This window comes from Anomaloglossus baeobatrachus, chromosome 5 (genome assembly GCF_048569485.1).
Source record: "Anomaloglossus baeobatrachus isolate aAnoBae1 chromosome 5, aAnoBae1.hap1, whole genome shotgun sequence".
NCBI classification, from domain to species: domain Eukaryota; kingdom Metazoa; phylum Chordata; class Amphibia; order Anura; family Aromobatidae; genus Anomaloglossus; species Anomaloglossus baeobatrachus.
Window position 1 is genome coordinate 546,068,007 of NC_134357.1, and position 12,172 is coordinate 546,080,178.

Genomic DNA, 12,172 nt, shown 5'->3' on the forward strand with positions numbered 1-12,172 from the left:
ATTTATATTAATATTTTTAAACATGTCTACTTAAAATGGCCATATAAATGGTAAGTTATGTAGCTAAATTGAATTCAGTAAAGCAATTATTAGATGGCAATAAAAATTAGACATAAAATCGGAATATTGTTGTAAATACAGAAATATTCGCAGTGTGTCAAAATACCATTCAATTGTCACGAAACCAGATATTTCAACTTGCTTAAAAAGGATTGCTTGTCGACCTTGTAATAAGTCGCTAAAAGCTGTAATACGTGCTTTTGTTAACGACTAGTGACTTTACATCAACCACAACAGCGATTTTTTGAGTAACCATTTCTTTGTGTATGCACGATCACGATGTGATAAGTATTCCCTTGTCAATTGCTATTGTTAAAAAATCATACTGTCTAATAACACCTTAAAAGGGAAGGTGTCCTCCAAAAAAAATGTCAATAACTGAAAAAATTTAAAGTATTAATGTTTTGTTTAAATACTATTATTTGTTGTTAATTGAGCAAAATATAAAACAAAATTTTAAACGTTTGATATTTTCTACTCTTAAACACTAGGGGGAGCAGCTGCTGAAATGCTACAGAAATCCTACTGTAGAACTAGCTCACATTACAGCTGCAGTAAAAGTGGGCAGAATCTGGTCTCCTGTGTGTGATGTCACAGCTCCCCCTCCCAATCTGAGTGTTTCCAACAGATAAGAGAGAATGAAATGTAGGGACACAGTGCAGAGCCATTTTGTTGGTGACCACAAATGTCTAAAGTGTCACCAAGGACAGCTGCATAGGGCTCCCCACATAGCGCTCTGCACGCCCCGGTCCAGCAATGCTCTGCCGCATGCACACCCACCTGCAATGTTCTGCCACATGCACGCCTGCAATGCTCTGCCACACACACATCCGCAATACTCTGCCACAAGCATCCACACACACACGCTTACAATGCTCTGCCACACGCATGCCCACAATGCTCTGCCACACACACGCCCACAATGCTCTGCCACACGCACACATTGCTCTGCCACACGCGCGCCCGCAATGCTCTGCATGCACACACACACACAAAATGCTCTACCACATGCAAGTCCAAGATGCTCTGCCCCACGCGCACAATGCTCTGCCACACGCACGCGCACACACAATGCACTGCCACACACACACGCCAGCAATGCTCTGCTACACGCACGCAATGCTCTGCATGCACACACGCCTACATGCAATGCTCTGCCACATGCCCGCCTGCAATGCTCTGCCACATGCACAACCGCAATGCTCTGCTACATGCCCGCCTGCAATGCTCTGCCACACGCACGCAGACGACCGCCCGCAATGCTCTGCATGCACGCATGCCCGCACGCAAAGTTCTGTATGCATGCGCGCCCGCAATGCTCTGCATGCATGCACGAACGCAATGCTCTGCATGCACGCACGAACGCAATGCTCTGCATGCACGCACGCCTGCAATGCTCTGCATACATTCACGCCCGCAATGCTCTGCATGCCTGCACGCACGCTATGCTCTCCATGCACGCACACAATGCTCTGCATGCACGCCATACACTGCCACACGCACGCCCGCATGTAATACTCTGCCACACGCACGCATACAATGCTCTGCTACACGCACGCACACAATGCTCTTCCACACACATGCCCGCAATGCTCTGCCACATGCACGCACGCACACAATGCTCTGCCACATGCACGTACACAATGCTGTGCCACACGCATTCCCACACGCACGCACACAGTGTGTGTGTGTATAGTGTGTATATACTGTGTGTGACCGAGCACCAAGCATGAGAGCGCCGGAGCCAGTGTGTGTATTACCGTGTACTGTGTGTATTTACTGTGTGTGACCGAGCAGCATGAGGGAGGCGGACCAATGTGTGTGTATATACTATAAACTGTGTGTATATACTGTGTGTGACCGAGCAGCATGAGGGAGGCGGAGCCAGTGTGTGTATATACTATATACCGTGTGTATATACTATATACCATGTGTAACTGTGTGTGTGACCGAGCAGCAAGAGGGCGGCGGAGCCAGTATGTGTGTATACAGTTAGGTCCAGAAATATTTGGACAGTGACAAGTTTTGTTGTTTTAGCTGTTTACAAAAACATGTTCAGAAATACAATTATATATATATAATATGGGCTGAAAGTGCACACTCCCAGCTGCAATATGAGAGTTTTCACATCCAAATCGGAGAAAGAGTTTAGGAATCATAGCTCTGTAATGCATAGCCTCCTCTTTTTCAAGGGACCAAAAGTAATTGGACAAGGGACTCTAAGGGCTGCAATTAACTCTGAAGGCGTCTCCCTCGTTAACCTGTAATAAATGAAGCAGTTAAAAGGTCTGGGGTTGATTACAGGTGTGTGGTTTTGCATTTGGAAGCTGTTGCTGTGACCAGACAACATGCGGTCTAAGGAACTCTCAATTGAGGTGAAGCAGAACATCCTGAGGCTGAAAAAAAAGAAAAAATCCATCAGAGAGATAGCAGACATGCTTGGAGTAGCAAAATCAACAGTCGGGTTCATTCTGAGAAAAAAGGAATTGACTGGTGAGCTTGGGAACTCAAAAAGGCCTGGGCGTCCACGGATGACAACAGTGGTGGATGATCGCCGCATACTTTCTTTGGTGAAGAAGAACCCGTTCACAACATCAACTGAAGTCCAGAACACTCTCAGTGAAGTAGGTGTATCTGTCTCTAAGTCAACAGTAAAGAGAAGACTCCATGAAAGTAAATACAAAGGGTTCACATCTAGATGCAAACCATTCATCAATTCCAAAAATAGACAGGCCAGAGTTAAATTTGCTGAAAAACACCTCATGAAGCCAGCTCAGTTCTGGAAAAGTATTCTATGGACAGATGAGACAAAGATCAACCTGTACCAGAATGATGGGAAAAAGAAAGTTTGGAGAAGAAAGGGAACGGCACATAATCCAAGGCACACCACATCCTCTGTAAAACATGGTGGAGGCAACGTGATGGCATGGGCATGCATGGCTTTCAATGGCACTGGGTCACTTGTGTTTATTGATGACATAACAGCAGACAAGAGTAGCCGGATGAATTCTGAAGTGTACAGGGATATACTTTCAGCCCAGATTCAGCCAAATGCCGCAAAGTTGATTGGACGGCGCTTCATAGTACAGATGGACAATGACCCCAAGCATACAGCCAAAGCTGCCCAGGAGTTCATGAGTGCAAAAAAGTGGAACATTCTGCAATGGCCAAGTCAATCACCAGATCTTAACCCAATTGAGCATGCATTTCACTTGCTCAAATCCAGACTTAAGACGGAAAGACCCACAAACAAGCAAGACCTGAAGGCTGCGGCTGTAAAGGCCTGGCAAAGCATTAAGAAGGAGGAAACCCAGCGTTTGGTGATGTCCATGGGTTCCAGACTTAAGGCAGTGATTGCCTCCAAAGGATTCGCAACAAAATATTGAAAATAAAAATATTTTGTTTGGGTTTGGTTTATTTGTCCAATTACTTTTGACCTCCTAAAATGTTGAGTGTTTGTAAAGAAATGTGTACAATTCCTACAATTTCTATCAGATATTTTTGTTCAAACCTTCAAATTAAACGTTACAATCTGCACTTGAATTCTGTTGTAGAGGTTTCATTTCAAATCCAATGTGGTGGCATGCAGAGACCAACTCGCGAAAATTGTGTCACTGTCCAAATATTTCTGGACCTAACTGTATATACTAAGTGTATATTCTGTGTGTTTAACCAAGCAGTATGAGGGCGGCAGAGCCAGTGTGTGTATATACTATGTGTATATACTGTGTGTGTGATCGAGCACCCAGCATGAGGGCAGCTGTGGAAAGGAGAGCGGAGGGGGGGGGTGAAGGGTAACAGCAGGAGGGGAGAGAGTGGGGGTGTGTCATTGGAGACAGTAGCAGCGGCGGTGGCGGGGGGAGGGGCGCCGGTACTCACTGAGTGCAGCATACAGCATACGCTGTGAGCTGCACTAAGATGGCGCCGATCTCCTCCCTATGCTGTAATCTGGACAGCCCGCGGGCACGTCCATTTCACAGCAGACACCTTCTCTAACGTTACAGTATAGGGTCAGAGTTCTATGCCAAGGGGGCTGCCATAAAGGGAGGTGAGTAACTGTCGTTACAAACACCAAATCCTTGATGGCAGCCCCCAGTGCTTCAGTAAAACTAGAATTAAATAAAAACTAAATTAACAGTGAGTTTAATTTTGTATTAAAAATACTTGATTTCATAATCACTATTATTAATACAAAAATAAAAAACACAAGACCTTCCCTTTAAGACAATAACAGTTCAATCTAATACAGAACCTCATAGCGTAAACCAGTAGAGTGTGGTGTTCAACTGTTTCTTCGTTCTGCCGCCCAAATATTTGAATTAGAACGGGATAACGATGCTGACACTTGGCTCTTACCCTCAGCAACCAAGTTTCCGATGAGCTGAAATCCCTCTATCAGCACCCAGCTTTCCTATGCTCTATATTGTTATTGGTTTCCAAAAATAGTAAAATATGAATCAAATAAAAATAATAATTTAGGATTTGTTGATAGGCTAGATTAGGGACAGTAAAAATACACTATAGAAATTGTCGTCTACTACATTTTTCACTGAATATAGTCGGGTTAGTATCAGTTGTGGGCGCTCAGTACTTTTTTTTTTTTACTGGTATCCGTTTAGAACGTTTTTTGTTTATTTTACCAAATTTTATATTCTCCTTTTAACTTTATTTTTATCTTTTTCTTTCTACATACCGTATTTTTCGGACTATAAGACGCACCCTGGTTTTAGAGGAGGAAAATAGGAAAATAAAATTTTAAGCAAAAAAATGTGGTCATGACACACTGTTATGGGGCGAGGATCTGCTGCTGACACTGTTATGGGGGGTAATGTCCCCAAATTCTCTACTAAGGTACCCCATCCTGGTAATGATCCTCCTGCCTTGTATATGATCCTGCTCATATACCCCCATCCTATTGAAATACCCTCCATCCATCCTGTTCATATACCCCCATCCTGTTCATATACCCCCATCCTGTTCATATACTCCCATCCTGTTCATATACCCCCACATCCATCCTGCTCATATACTCCCATCCTGTTCATATACCCCCATCCTGTTCATATACCCCCCATCCATCCTGCTCATATACTCCCATCCTGTTCATATACCCCATCCTGTTCATATACCCCCCATCCATCCTGCTCATATACTCCCATCCTGTTCATATACCCCCATCCTGTTCATATACCCCCCATCCTGTTCATATACCTCCATCCTGTTCATATACCCCCATCCTGTTCACATACCCCCATCCTGTTCATATACCCCCATCCTGTTCATATACCCCCCATCCATCCTGCTCATATACTCCCATCCTGCTATATGCCCCCATCGTGCTCATATACCATCCTGGTATATGGCCTGTATCCTATAGCACAGAGAAAAAAAAAAAAACAAACGTTTATACTCACCTTTTCCTCACTCCCCGCAGCCGATCATCTTCCTCTCTGCAGCACTGACCTGTGTGTGTGGAGCCGTTCCCCTGCAGCACACGATGTCTTCCTGTCTGTGCCGATCAGCTGACCAGCACAGATCAGCTGACCGGCACAGACAGGAAGACATCGCGTGCTGCAGGGGAACAGCTCCACACACGGGGACGGGTGAGTGCACTGATTCACTGCACCCCGCGCTGATGATGACGCGCGGGGAGCAGTGAATACAGCCGCACATGATCACTCCAAGCTGTAATTGCCAGGGGTGATCATGTGGACCGGCTCTTTGCTATACGCGCATCCCCGCTCGTCCTCCCGCCCACCTGTCAGCGCCGGATTCTGCGCTGAGAGATGGGCGGGAGGATGGGCCTGCATATGTAATGAGCGGGCCCACGTGGTCACAGCAGGCTACTACAGCCTGCTCGTGCCCCTGATGACCCGCTCCACCGCAGCACCTCATTCTCCGCAGCCACAGTCAGACCATAAGACGCACCCCCAACTTTCCCCCAACATTTGGGGGAAAAAAAGTGCGTCTTATGGTCCGAAAAATACGGTATTTATATCAGCATCCCTCCCTTAGGCTGCTTTCACACATCAGGTTTTTGCTGTGCGGCACAATCCGGCGCTTTGCAGAAAAAATGCATCCGTTTTTTTCCGCCGGGTGCGGGTTTTCCTCATAGACTTTTATTAGCGCCGGATTGTGCCGCATGTACTCGCATTTGATCCAATTTTTGCTGGTTGCGGCAAAAATCGTCACTCCGGCAGCCGCACAGGACGCAGAAGGAACGTGTTTTGCCAGCAGCAAAAAACCGCATAGCGCCAGGTGTGGCGCTGTGCGGCATGGTGCATAATAAAAGTCTATGCACGCCGAATCCGGTGGCATGCATCAAACGCTGGAAGCATGTACCGGATTCGGTTTTTACTTCTGAGCATGCCCAGAAGTGATATAAATTCATTGCTTGTCAGAAAATCTCTCTCTCTCTCTAGCCTAAGAAAATCGGTGCGAGTGGAGTGCGATAAAACATCGCATTCCACTCGGACCAATTCTAGCATGTGTGTCAGCGCTCGTGAGCAATTATTTTCTCAGTCCTAATCGGTCCGAGAAAACAATTGCAGCATGCTGTGATTGTAATGCGAGACTTTTTTCTCTCGCACCCATTCAAGTGAATGGGGCGAGAGAAAAATCGCACTGCACTCGCGGTACACCGGTGTACCGTGCATGCAGAGCGAGAATCGCAATAGCCGGCTACGGAGGAGAGAGGGAGAGAAATCCCTCCCTCCTCCGTGCCGGCCCTCCCCTCCTGAGAGTCTTCCCGCCCCCTGCAGCTGAGGTCCGCTCGCACAGTCGGACCGCAGACGCAGGGACACTAGCATGACACTCGGCTCCTACTGTGCTGCCAGCACGAGCCGAGTGTCGTGCGAGCATCGCAGTAGTGCCCCATGTGACCCCAGCCTCTCTGTCTCTCTCACACACTCACCGACTCACTCACTCTCACCGGCGCGGCTCTGCTGTCACGCTGTTGATGGCTTCTCCTGATTTGAAAATGCCGGCCGCCCATTATTCAATCTCGTATTCCCTGCTTTCCCCGCCCACCGGCGCCTATGATTGGCCGGCGCCCCCACGCTGAGTGACAGCTGTCTCACTGCAACCAAATCACAGCCGCCAGTGGACGGGTCTATATCTTGATGTAAAATAAATAAATAATTTTAAAAAAACGACGTGCGGTCCCCCCCAATTTTGATACCAGCCAAGATAAAGCCACACGGCTGGAGGCTGGTATTCTCAGGATGGGGAGCCCCACGTTATGGGGAGCCCCCCAGCCTAACAATATCAGCCAGCAGCCGCCCGGAATTGCCGCATCCATTAGATGCGACAGTCCCAGGACTCTACCCGGCTCATCCCAAATTGCCCTGGTGCGGTGGAAATCGGGGTAATAAGTGGTTAATCATGGAAGGCGTCTATGAGACACCCCCCATGATTCACTGTAAATGAAAGTAAATAAACACATGCACCCGAAAAAATACTTTATTTGGAATAAAAGACAAAAAAACACCCTCTTTCACCATTTTATTAAAATCTCTAAATACCCCTCCAGGTCCGGCGTAATCCACAGAGGTCCCGCAACGCTTTCAGCTCTGCTACATGAAGCTGACAGGAGCGGCAGTAAAACACTGCCGCTCACCATTAGCTCCACGCAGCAACTGAAGAGAGTCACGCTGTCAGCGGGGACGTCACTGAGGTAGTGCCGGGGTGTGAGCGGTAATGATGCGTGCGGGAGTGCCGGGGTGTGTGGGGTGATGATGTGTGCGGGAGTGCCTGCATGTGCGGTGATGATGCGTGCGGGAGTGCCGAGGTGTGTGCGGTGATGATGCGTGCGGGATTGCCGAGGTGTGTGCGGTGATGATGCGTGCGGGAGTGCCGAGGTGTGTGCGGTGATGATGCGTGCGGGAGTGCCGAGGTGTGTGCGGTGATGATGCGTGCGGGAGTGCCGAGGTGTGTGCGGTGATGATGCGTGCGGGAGTGCCGAGGTGTGTGCGGTGATGATGCGTACGGGAGTGTCGAGGTGTGTGCGGTGATGATGCGTGCGGGAGTGCCGAGGTGTGTGCGGTGATGATGCGTACGGGAGTGTCGAGGTGTGTGCGGTGATGATGCGTGCGGGAGTGCCGAGGTGTGTGCGGTGATGATGCGTGCGGGAGTGCCGAGGTGTGTGCGGTGATGATGCATGTGGGAGTGCCGGGATGTGCGGTGATGATGCGTGCGGAAGTGCCTGCATGTGCAGTGATGATGCGTGCGGGAGTGCCTGCATGTGCAATGATGATGCGTGCGGGAGTGCCTGCATGTGCAATGATGATGCGTGCGGGAGTGCCTGCATGTGCGGTGATGATGGGTGCGGGAGTGCCTGCATGTGCGGTGATGATGCGTGCGGGAGCGCCTGCATGTGCGGTGATGATGCGTGCGGGAGTGCTTGCATGTGCGGTGAGGATGCGTGCGGAAGTGCCTGCATGTGCGGTGATGATGCGTGCGGGAGTGCCTGCATGTGCGGTGAGGATACGTCGGAAGTACCTGCATGTGCGGTGATGATGCGTGCGGGAGTGCCGGGGTGTGCGGTGATGATGCGTGCGGGAGTGCCGGGGTGTGCGGTGATGGTTCGTGCGGGAGTGCCGGGGTGTGTGGGGTTATGATACGTGCGGGAGTGCCTGCATGTGCGGTGATGATGCGTGCGGGAGTGCCTGCATTTGCGGTGATGATGGGGTCTCTCCCTCTCTCTCAGCTTTAAAAAAAAAAAACAAAAAAAAAACTGATCCGTTTTTTTTTACCGGATCCGTTGCATTAGGTACAAACCGGATTGTGCCTGATTGCAAAAACCTGATGTGTGAAGGCAGCCTTAAAGTCCCCTTCTGCCACAACTACTGCATCTTGCAGTACTGTGCGCAAAAAACAGAGGGGCCTCCCTAGGTCATTAATTGAAACGAAGGAAAAGACCGACACTCCTTGTATTCTTTTCAAGTCAAATCCTTTATTTGTTCAGTTCCATGCTTGGGCAGGTATCACAGTGTCAGCCGAGTCCTTGAGTGGAGCTGCTACGTACCAAACTGTACGTTTCTGTGAGCTTGCACCTGCGAGTTTCTTTTCCTCTGTCTGTCATCACACTCCTACCCCTTCCTTCCCTAAAAAGGGGGGTTATGTTGGAAGGTGGGGGGGCAACAGATTATATCTGGTCAGGAAAATAGCCAGGCATGGAGAGTAAGCCTGAGGTTTGGGATAACCTAGGGTCCCCAAGCGTGAAGGTTAGCATAGGAGCCCCCTGTCCCTCACTATCCTGCAGTCACATTGTGACATGATAGTTGGCCTCACTTTCACTACATTTCAGCATGCACCCGATTTCTGCAATTGCAGACCTTGTCTCTTCAGTTGGCTACATAAAAAGGAGCGGTGCAGCAGCAAGCTCAGTCTGCCACACTGCCACAACAGATCTTAGTTTATCGATAATCAGAGCTTAAACTGACTCTACTGGAAAGATTTTCGGGGGAGCACAGCTGGTTTGCTACTTTCAGACAGGCATGTAAGTTTTATTTCCATTTATGTCCCCACTCCTTTGTTGGTGACGATCATCGGGTTGGAATTATTGTCTCTCTTAAGTGGTGACCCAAAAGCGTGTTTCTTTCCTTTGCTCTCTGATTCTACTGTATTGTTGACTGTGGACGGATTTGTCTTGTGACTAAGGCTAATCTATGATGTTCCAGATAGAACATATTTAGCCAAGTTTAAGATCTGTTCACTACAACTGGGGAATCGGCCTGCAGAGAATAATTGTCCAAGGACACACAGTGGACTGACTCTACGCTGAAAAGCCAGTTTTTTCCATGGGTTGTCAGAGAGGATAAAGGAGGTGTTGGTTATGAATGAGACCCCTCCTTCTTTAGAGCATGCTAAGTCCTTGTTATACGTATTGATTGACGTTTTTGGCAGAGGACCCATGAATATAAGTCATCTGTGGAGGGGTTTTTGTACCTGTATTAACTCCAAAGGCCTCACAGTCTATGCAGCTCTGAGGGACATCCCGCGGAGGAAGAACCTCAAGTTCTCTAAAAAAAAGGGATGGAGTCTGTTTTTTGTGTAGCAAAATGGAACACCATCAGTGCCTGTTCCTTGGCGCCCAGGGAAAGATTGCAGTCAGCAAACTCCAAGACCCAGATTGTTTGGGGGATCCCAACCTGAGTCTATGTATTTCCTACACAATGGTGTCTCAATGTTTAATACCCACCAGGGATAAGTTTGGGGGCCAAAAAAATCTGATTACTATTTTTCAAGACAGTGGTTCTGGGGCAAACATGATCGATGAACACTTTGCTAGTTCCACAGGGTTGAATTTGAAGGCGTTATCAAATCTGGTTCAGATATTTGCCATTGATTCTTCACCTCTTACTTTTTTCAGAGTGTACAGGGGCTGAAACTCCGTATATAAGTACTGCACTTTGAGCTCATTTCATGTTATGTCTTCAAGGGCCTTCCTGCACAAATGGTATTCGGGTTTCCCTCCTTAGCCTTGAATAACCCCACTGTAGATTGGCAAACTCAGGAGATAATTAAATGGAGTACAAATTGTAAATACCACTGTTTTGGTACCGTATTTCGGCGGTCACCGCTAGAATTCCTGGTCCTCGCTCTGATTTTTGGGATGTGGTCTCAGAGAAAGAAAGTCAGGACTTATGACTGCACCATAAGGTTGATCCCGGGGGCAAAATTACCCAAGTGTGAACTCTATAATTTGTCAAGTCTAGAAAGATCAGCTCTCAAAGAGTACATAATGGAGAATTTAGTGAAGAGACACATTAGGCCATATTCATTGCCCGTTGCAGCTGGATTCTTCTTTGTCAAAAATAAGGATGGTGGGTTATGGGTGGGCCTGAACTTCTGGGAGCTCATCCAAATAACGGTTGGGGATCCTTATTCTCTTCCTTCACTCACTCCTGACCTATTTAATCAGATTGCTGGTGATTGAGGGGCACTTTGAAAACCTGTTGATGCTATTTGGGCTTACCAAAACCCCTGCTGTATTCCAAAACTTTGTTAATGATCTGTTTTTGAGGTATATCATTTTGGTGACACATTTTCGGATGGATCCCACTAAATTACAGGCTACTTTAAAATAGGACCGTCCTGGAATCCTTAAAGAGGACTAACCACCAGGATTTTCATATATAAACTAAAGCCAGTGCTATACTGGAGATATCATGCTGATGCTAAACATACAATCGTGAGATCGGATGTATAATTTCAGAAATATAGGCAAATAAAGTTTGTGAAATACAGTGGAACCTTGGATTACGAAAATAATTGGTTCTGGGAGTGCGCTCTTAAACCAAGTTACTCTTATATCAAAGCGAATTTTCCCATAGGAAATAATTGAAATGCAGACAATTCGTTCCACAACCCAACAATATTTACAGTATTTATACAAACTTATTTCAGTAATACAAAATAATGTACTGTATTCATATAAAATTATTACAGTACACTAATACAAAATACTGTACAGTAAAAAACATAAAACAAATTAAACTGCACATTAGCTTCCAATAGAATTGTTGGTGTGCGGGAGGTACAGTATAAGCAATGTGCTGTACTGGTTAGCCGAAAGAGAGTACAATACTGTATCCAAAAATGCAAATTGATAGAAATGCTATATATATAGTATATACTGTACTGTGCAATGGTATACTGTATACAGTACATATGGACAGAAAATTACCTCCAGAGCAGGTCAGAGCGTGGTGAAAGAACAGAACCGGAAGTGTGCATGGTGTGAATTTGCTCTTATTGCAAAGCAGTGCTCTTAAACCAAGTTACAAATTTTTAAAAGGCTTTGCTTGTCTTGCAAAACGCTCTCAAACCAAGTTACTCTGAAACCAAGGTTCCACTGTACACTGTTATTTGATGAGAGGTGCAACGGAATATCTCATAGGTGGGTTGGGTTTTGATAGTTATTTCCGCCCCTGTCTGCCTGCCTGTTCTTCCTCCCCCCTGTCTTTCCTCCCCCCTATAACAGAGACAGGGGGAGGAAGGACAGGCAGGCAGACAGGGGCAGGAATAAATAACAAAACCCAACCCACCTATTAGATATTCTGTTGCACCTATCATCAAATAACAGTGCATTTCACAAACTTACTTGCCT

General features: G+C 47.0%; 1 protein-coding gene across 1 annotated transcript in view; it reads right to left on the minus strand.

Moving 5' to 3' along the window:
- LOC142312234 (uncharacterized) overlaps window positions 1-12,172 on the minus strand; it is a 68,375-nt gene that overhangs the window by 2,010 nt on the left and 54,193 nt on the right. The gene's annotated exons all lie outside the window — the stretch shown is intronic.